The sequence below is a fragment of the Lepeophtheirus salmonis genome, chromosome 5 (genome assembly GCF_016086655.4).
Source record: "Lepeophtheirus salmonis chromosome 5, UVic_Lsal_1.4, whole genome shotgun sequence".
Taxonomy (NCBI): Eukaryota; Metazoa; Arthropoda; class Copepoda; order Siphonostomatoida; family Caligidae; genus Lepeophtheirus; species Lepeophtheirus salmonis.
The window spans coordinates 56,086,839-56,093,051 of NC_052135.2; the positions used below are offsets into that span (position 1 = coordinate 56,086,839).

At 29.9% G+C, this 6,213-nt stretch overlaps 1 long non-coding RNA gene across 5 annotated transcripts; it reads right to left on the bottom strand.

Moving 5' to 3' along the window:
• Positions 1 to 3,527: 3,527 nt before the first annotated feature.
• Positions 3,528 to 5,666, bottom strand: LOC121118005 (uncharacterized). Of its 5 annotated transcripts, none has more exons than XR_011780305.1 (3): positions 4,552 to 5,575; positions 4,009 to 4,490; positions 3,528 to 3,606 (listed from the first exon to the last, which is right to left on the bottom strand). It is a non-coding gene; the product is annotated as an uncharacterized lncRNA (long non-coding RNA). The 5 variants fall into 5 exon arrangements; XR_011780304.1 differs by having other exon boundaries at positions 3,528 to 3,661; XR_005864305.2 differs by lacking the exon at positions 3,528 to 3,606 and having other exon boundaries at positions 3,866 to 4,352; positions 4,423 to 4,490; positions 4,552 to 5,590.
• Positions 5,667 to 6,213: the final 547 nt, after the last annotated feature.

A 6,213-nucleotide genomic window follows, 5' to 3' on the forward strand; every position in this document is an offset into this window, starting at 1 on the left:
TGATATCCAAAAAATGATGGATATTTTTTTTTCTTTTTTCCTTCTTCTCCTAGCTCTAAAATAAATTCGATCAAGATTAAAGTTCAAACCGATAATATAAAAGCATAAAAAGGCGGTGAATATGTCGTGTGGCCAAATCTCCTTGGCGCCAAATTACTAGTGCCAAAAATGTAGGCGGTAAAATTACCGACAGAGAAAATGTTAGCAGCAACATTTTCTTGAAAATTTTTATAGGTATATTACCATCAACTATGGACATTGTATTCAAATTTCTAAAATGAGCTAAGATTCCCAAAAATGTGATTTATGTGACTCAATTCGGTTCCAACTTTGACCCTTTGAAATAATAATATTCGATATACATATATTGTGACGATGGATTTTTGCATATCTATGAGGAATTTTAAACAACTTCAACGGGTTAATCAAAATAACTTGTTTATAGAAATTGAAAATAATTTGTCAAAGTTAACAAATGTAATCAACACATAATTTTGAGAAAACCCGTTCTAATTTGCATCTGTGTTGACAGCACACATATCTAAGAACCGTTAAATTACATATGAGACAATATTTAAAGCGTAATTGGACAATTTGCCGAAGGACCGACATTTCACAGAAAAATAATATTCATAATATATTGATATGAGCGATTGTAAATTAAATTCTTCATATGCTATTTAAATTGTATTAATCAATTATCATTATATGCAATAGCATATTTTAATATATTAAATATCTTTTTTCGATAAAATATCCCAAATTTTCCTTCAACAAATTGTCCTTTCGGCAAATTTTCGTTCGTTGAAATAACTATAACCGTAAAAAGTATGTACTTTTTGTTATACTAAAATTTTCATACATACATTCTTAAAATAGCATTCCGGATTGATTTTCAACTTACCTTTGATGTAATTTAGAAACACAATTGCTTTCATTTATTACTAGAGTTGTAAAAAAGCCAATGATGGAGCTAGGCTTTTGTTAAAAATCTTCAAAAGCTTGGAATTCGATTGTCAATTAAGTTGACTTATAAATATAGGCTTGCTTTTAAAATTTATTTAAATAACAGTGTTTAATAGTAGGGTGATCAGAAGTCTCCGATTTTTGGAGATTTGTGCCTAGCGGTACTTTTCATGGAAAACTTACCAACATTAGTTGAGAAGCATTCGGGTCTTCAAACGTTTAAGCTTTTTCTGTATTTTGTATTTTTAAATAGGAACTGTTTTGCTTTCTGTATTTATTTAATATCTATTATGTATTAGTATTGGCTTGTGTCTTTCAAGCATGTGAAATAACATTTGTAACAAGCTAAAAGCTTGGGCTTAAACAAAAACTTGCACTTGTCGTTATCACGAAGTATTTCTGTTTATGGAAATTAGTCTTCGACTGTAACTCTTAAACTTTGTGCGCTTTGCTCAAAGGTCTTTATACAAATAATAGAAAATATCCCATTTTTATAATCTTAAATCCTACTATAATCAGATTAATAAATAATAAAAACAGATTAAGAAGTGTTGAAATATGTATGTCAACTTGATCTAAATACAGGTAACTATTGTCATAACATTTTATGAGTAAATTATGGTTTACAATTCTCATGAAAACTTTATTTATTCATTGATATATATATTTAAAACTACTGAGATAATGGAACGTGTTAAACATTTATCTTTTATGTTTTCCGAATTGAGTTTTTAAATATTTGTAGATCAAATTGTATACTTTGAGATATTGGATATTCACGACATAATAGATGCTTAATTTATATGGTTATGATACTCGGACAATATAAGGGCTTCAAATATCTTTCGATACTTTGATAAACTATAAATTATATTCGTATAATTTTATCTACCAATGATGCCATATTTTGAGGACGCTGTTATTTTATATCTAAAAGTTCTTACCCAACATCCATAAGTAGGAAGGATCGGGTTGTTTATCAAATTGTATACTTATAGAGTGTTAATGTTTAAAGATCGGTTATCACATTTATCATGTGTGTGGCAGAGTTGAGATCAAGTTGAGTCCAAGTTAAGTCACTATTCATTTCACTTCAAGTCAATCTCGAGTCGCAAGTCATTTTTTTCAAGTCAGACTTGAGTCAAAAGTCATTTATTTAAAGACTTGAGACTGACATGTTAACATCACACTCTGTATCTCACTCTGTGGTTTACTTGTGTAAGTAAGTCCCATCATGGTGGATCCAATATTCTAGTAGCATTGCAGTGATCCACTTTTCATATATGATTGTATTATAATGTTTGGGATTTTTTAATATTATTGATCTCACACGGTAGATAAAATAGAAAAATAAATAAGAAACAGAAACCTCATTCCTTCCTCATCCTCAATAATATTAATAAAAGCCGCCAAAATATAACATTAATATCCTTTTTTCAACTCCGCCTCGGGATGGAGTATAACGGATCTAGTTCGGCAAGATGATTACATCCATTCCATGGATACCTCCAATCAATAATATCTAAGCAAGAGAGAATAAGAAGAGCTACAAAACCTCCCACATTCAAACTACTTCATCGGGTGAAGGAATAAATTGATTTAGCACTTTTTTGTGAAGACATTTTGTTTGATAAACTTTAGTAATCAAATTAATTATTTCTAAGATAATAAGGATTGTTTGGATGGATCCTTTTCGAAAAAACATCTGGATATACGGTTCTGAGTCCACTCGTAGTTCTGTTGAATTCATATGTGTTTAAGACATTGGGATATCCGTCATATTGAGGAATTTCATCTCTTTAGAAAAGTATTATTGTGCCTGAATCGATGGATGGCATCTCATTTAATGGAAGTATCAGTGATTGTGCAGGTCCTCTTTCCTAAATATATTTATCAGCAAAGCCACAAAACATATTCAACTCTCCGATTACCTACACATATGCATAAATAGTTCTTGGGAACTCTTACGTGATGAATATGTTACTAAATTATCTGTGATCTTATAACTTTAGTAGACTTATATTGGAAAATTTGAATTTAAATATCACTCGATCGTGAGGATTTAGGATCTCCACATCAATATTCAATAAATATATTACGGATAAGACTAAATGTTTACGATTATACAAAACTGTACGAAAGAACGATTACTTCAGTTTTCATTGACACTAATTAATGGACATCATGTTTCTTGACAATTGTAAAGCATATTAATATGACATTAACACTTAAAATATTTTCTTTCTTTCCAATTGTAAATAATTGCTTAATACAAATATGTATTTATTTAAGTGCTTCATTAATTTAAGTTTATATTTATATTTTGTATTAATTTTTTAGGCCTATAAAATATTTGATAATTGATGAATTTACTACTATTTATACTTATAAATATCTAGGTATGTAGTAAAAATGTAAGACTTTTGCTGACTACTCTCATTGGCCATAGGTTTATTCATAAGTGTCTTTGTATTGAAATCCATCTACATGGTGTACAATGCTTATTTTCGGAATCTGGTTGTAATTATAAGACATCAAAGTCCAAAAAAAACATTGCAGTGTTTACTTCCCTTCGATTGTAAGTTTTATTATTCAATATTTTCATAAATTAAAAATAACAGTTCTATATTCAAAAAAATTCTAATTTCAACAAAAAATCCAAAATAATATTTTCACTAATTATAATATTTTAAGACTAATATCAGTAGAGCTTTATTTACTTGAAATTCTTGACGTTAAACGTGAGGAATAACCTAATTTTAATCATTTTATATTTCGATTTTCAAGTGCATGACAAAACAATTAGTTTCTGAAGTAAATGATATTCAAAAAGATATAAAAATAACTTCGTTTAAAATAAAAACTAAGGCGTTAAAAAGGATTTAAAAATGTAATAGTGGGGATTATTATGATTTATTTAATTAGGAATATTAATAATGTTATTCAACTTTTATAAAAAAAAATCCTGTTTCTAATTGTATTCTACAATATCATTATAAATATTGAATAAGATCACTTCTAGTCTTATTTCAAATAATAAACCTATCAATGAATTAAAAATATAAGAATACCCCATATCGTATCTCTCTCGTACGCCTTCTGTTTCTTTAATATAAGTATTCATTACTCCAATATATGATTCATGGTTAAATTTCTCCCTGGCTTCTAAATATAGTTAGATACCGAACGGTTAGTCTTTCCAAGTCAAGCCGCTTTCACTTGGGTAGCATTTTAACATTTCCTGGTCAACCACAATCTAAGTTTTGTGGATAAACTAAAAGGTCACTTGAAACATAAATATATTTCCAATGACAGTTCATCTTCTTCAGTTTATCCCTTATACGGCAGGAATTAGAAGAGACAATGACCAAGTTAAATGAGAGTTCCTATGGAATGAAAAAATACCTTATATATAGGAAGAAAGACTTCGTGCTCCAGTTGGGAACTATGTAATACCGAAATACAGTGGAGGTCCTTGAACTATTCCTGGCTTCGACGATTAAGGCTATGTGTGGATTTCTGGGCTAAAGGAATAAGACATTATTTCAAGAGCAATACGGGCTACTATTTTGAGGAAAGAATTACCTTGGGCCCAGAAGAGTTTTTTTTCAGCTATACCTAAGAATGAGGCTAACTGGAAAGGGCTATTGTCTTCTTAGAACTCCTTTTTGTTGGTTGCTTTTCCACTGTTGTGAGAAAATGAATATGTAAATTTTAAAGAGTAGAGATAGGCAAATGAAGTATTCGGTAATTGTCACCATATGGAAAATTAACTCATTCCTGTGCTTGTCTTCTTTAAATTTCGTAACAGCCAAATGTATCATTTCCATGCGACATATATAAAAAAAAGAAGAAACATCCCATTTACATTGCGCTAGAGCTCTCAATATACAATTTATTTGAAAGGGGCTCATTAAAATGAAATTATCCACCACACCTCCCATTCTTTAGTTTCCAAACGTCTCCAAATACTGAATAGAACGGACACGTGGATCGATAAAGTGGGATGAATATCGGAGAAATCCATTCACCGATTCAAGAGAAAGATGGCGACGATATCGTCTCGCTACGTCAATACTCTTCAGCAACAAGTCGAAAAAAGATGAAACGGATAGGTTCTTCTCTTTCTGCAAGGATCGCACGGAGCCATCCTTCAAAGAGAGGACATCGTTTTTATGAATGTAGTAGAGTGATACTTGTAAGGGAAATCGTGGAAGGATGCACTTGGAAAAGAATTGAGAAAAAAGATTAGATGGTATAGTCTATACAACCGACGACTCGGGCTCACCTAAAGGCTGAAGCAGTCATCACGAAAGTTATCTGTATTTAATAATTCACACGCTCTATAGACTATAATAAAGACGTCAGGACTCGATTATTTCATTGATGGACAATTGAAGGTACAATTCATAAGTTGTGAACTATGGTGTTTATAAATAATAATTTATGAGAACTGGAACGAGATCCTCTCTTCTCGGCTGTGTTCAGTCACGTGGTAGTTTGCCTATCAGATCTACCAGTTTTTATTCCCCTCCATAATTTTAAATTTAGTTTTGTCTTATAAATAATGTATTTCTTCTGTTTTAGCTTGATAAAGATTTAAAGTTACCTTGAGAAAAATATGTAGGATAAGTTCTTCAATAATTGAAATATGTGTATATTATGATTTATTGTATTTCAAATAACTGATTTTTATATTCAAAGAGAGGACATCGTGTTTTTTGCTATTACAAACATACCCAATGTATTTTGTTGTCAGCTGTCGATTCTCTCATCTTACTTCATACGTCATGGCTATTTCCTAATATCAAAAATAACGAAGTAATAAGTCTATACTTATGCAGAATAAATATAGACTTATTACTTCGTTATTTTTGGAATACAAAGGAATACAATTTCTTGTTGATCCCTTGTCGTTTATTTAATATATATATATTTATACAAACTTATAGCTACGCTTTTAATATCACGATATATATATATATGTAAAAAATTTTTAAAAAAATTAAAAATGAGGAAAAAATCATATGAAAGTGATAGTCATGGAGTACATAAGATAAATAAATGGTATGATTGACTTTTTTGGCTAATTACTAAATGATTTTGGGCCTTTTTCTATTTTTTTTTGTATGAAAGGTTGTGTGATACGTTAAAGGTAACAATTTTGGGAAGGGAGGGAAAATAATAGAAATCCACAAACTCAACCTTATAAGCTAGATAATAATAAAAAGAAGTTATTAATACGGG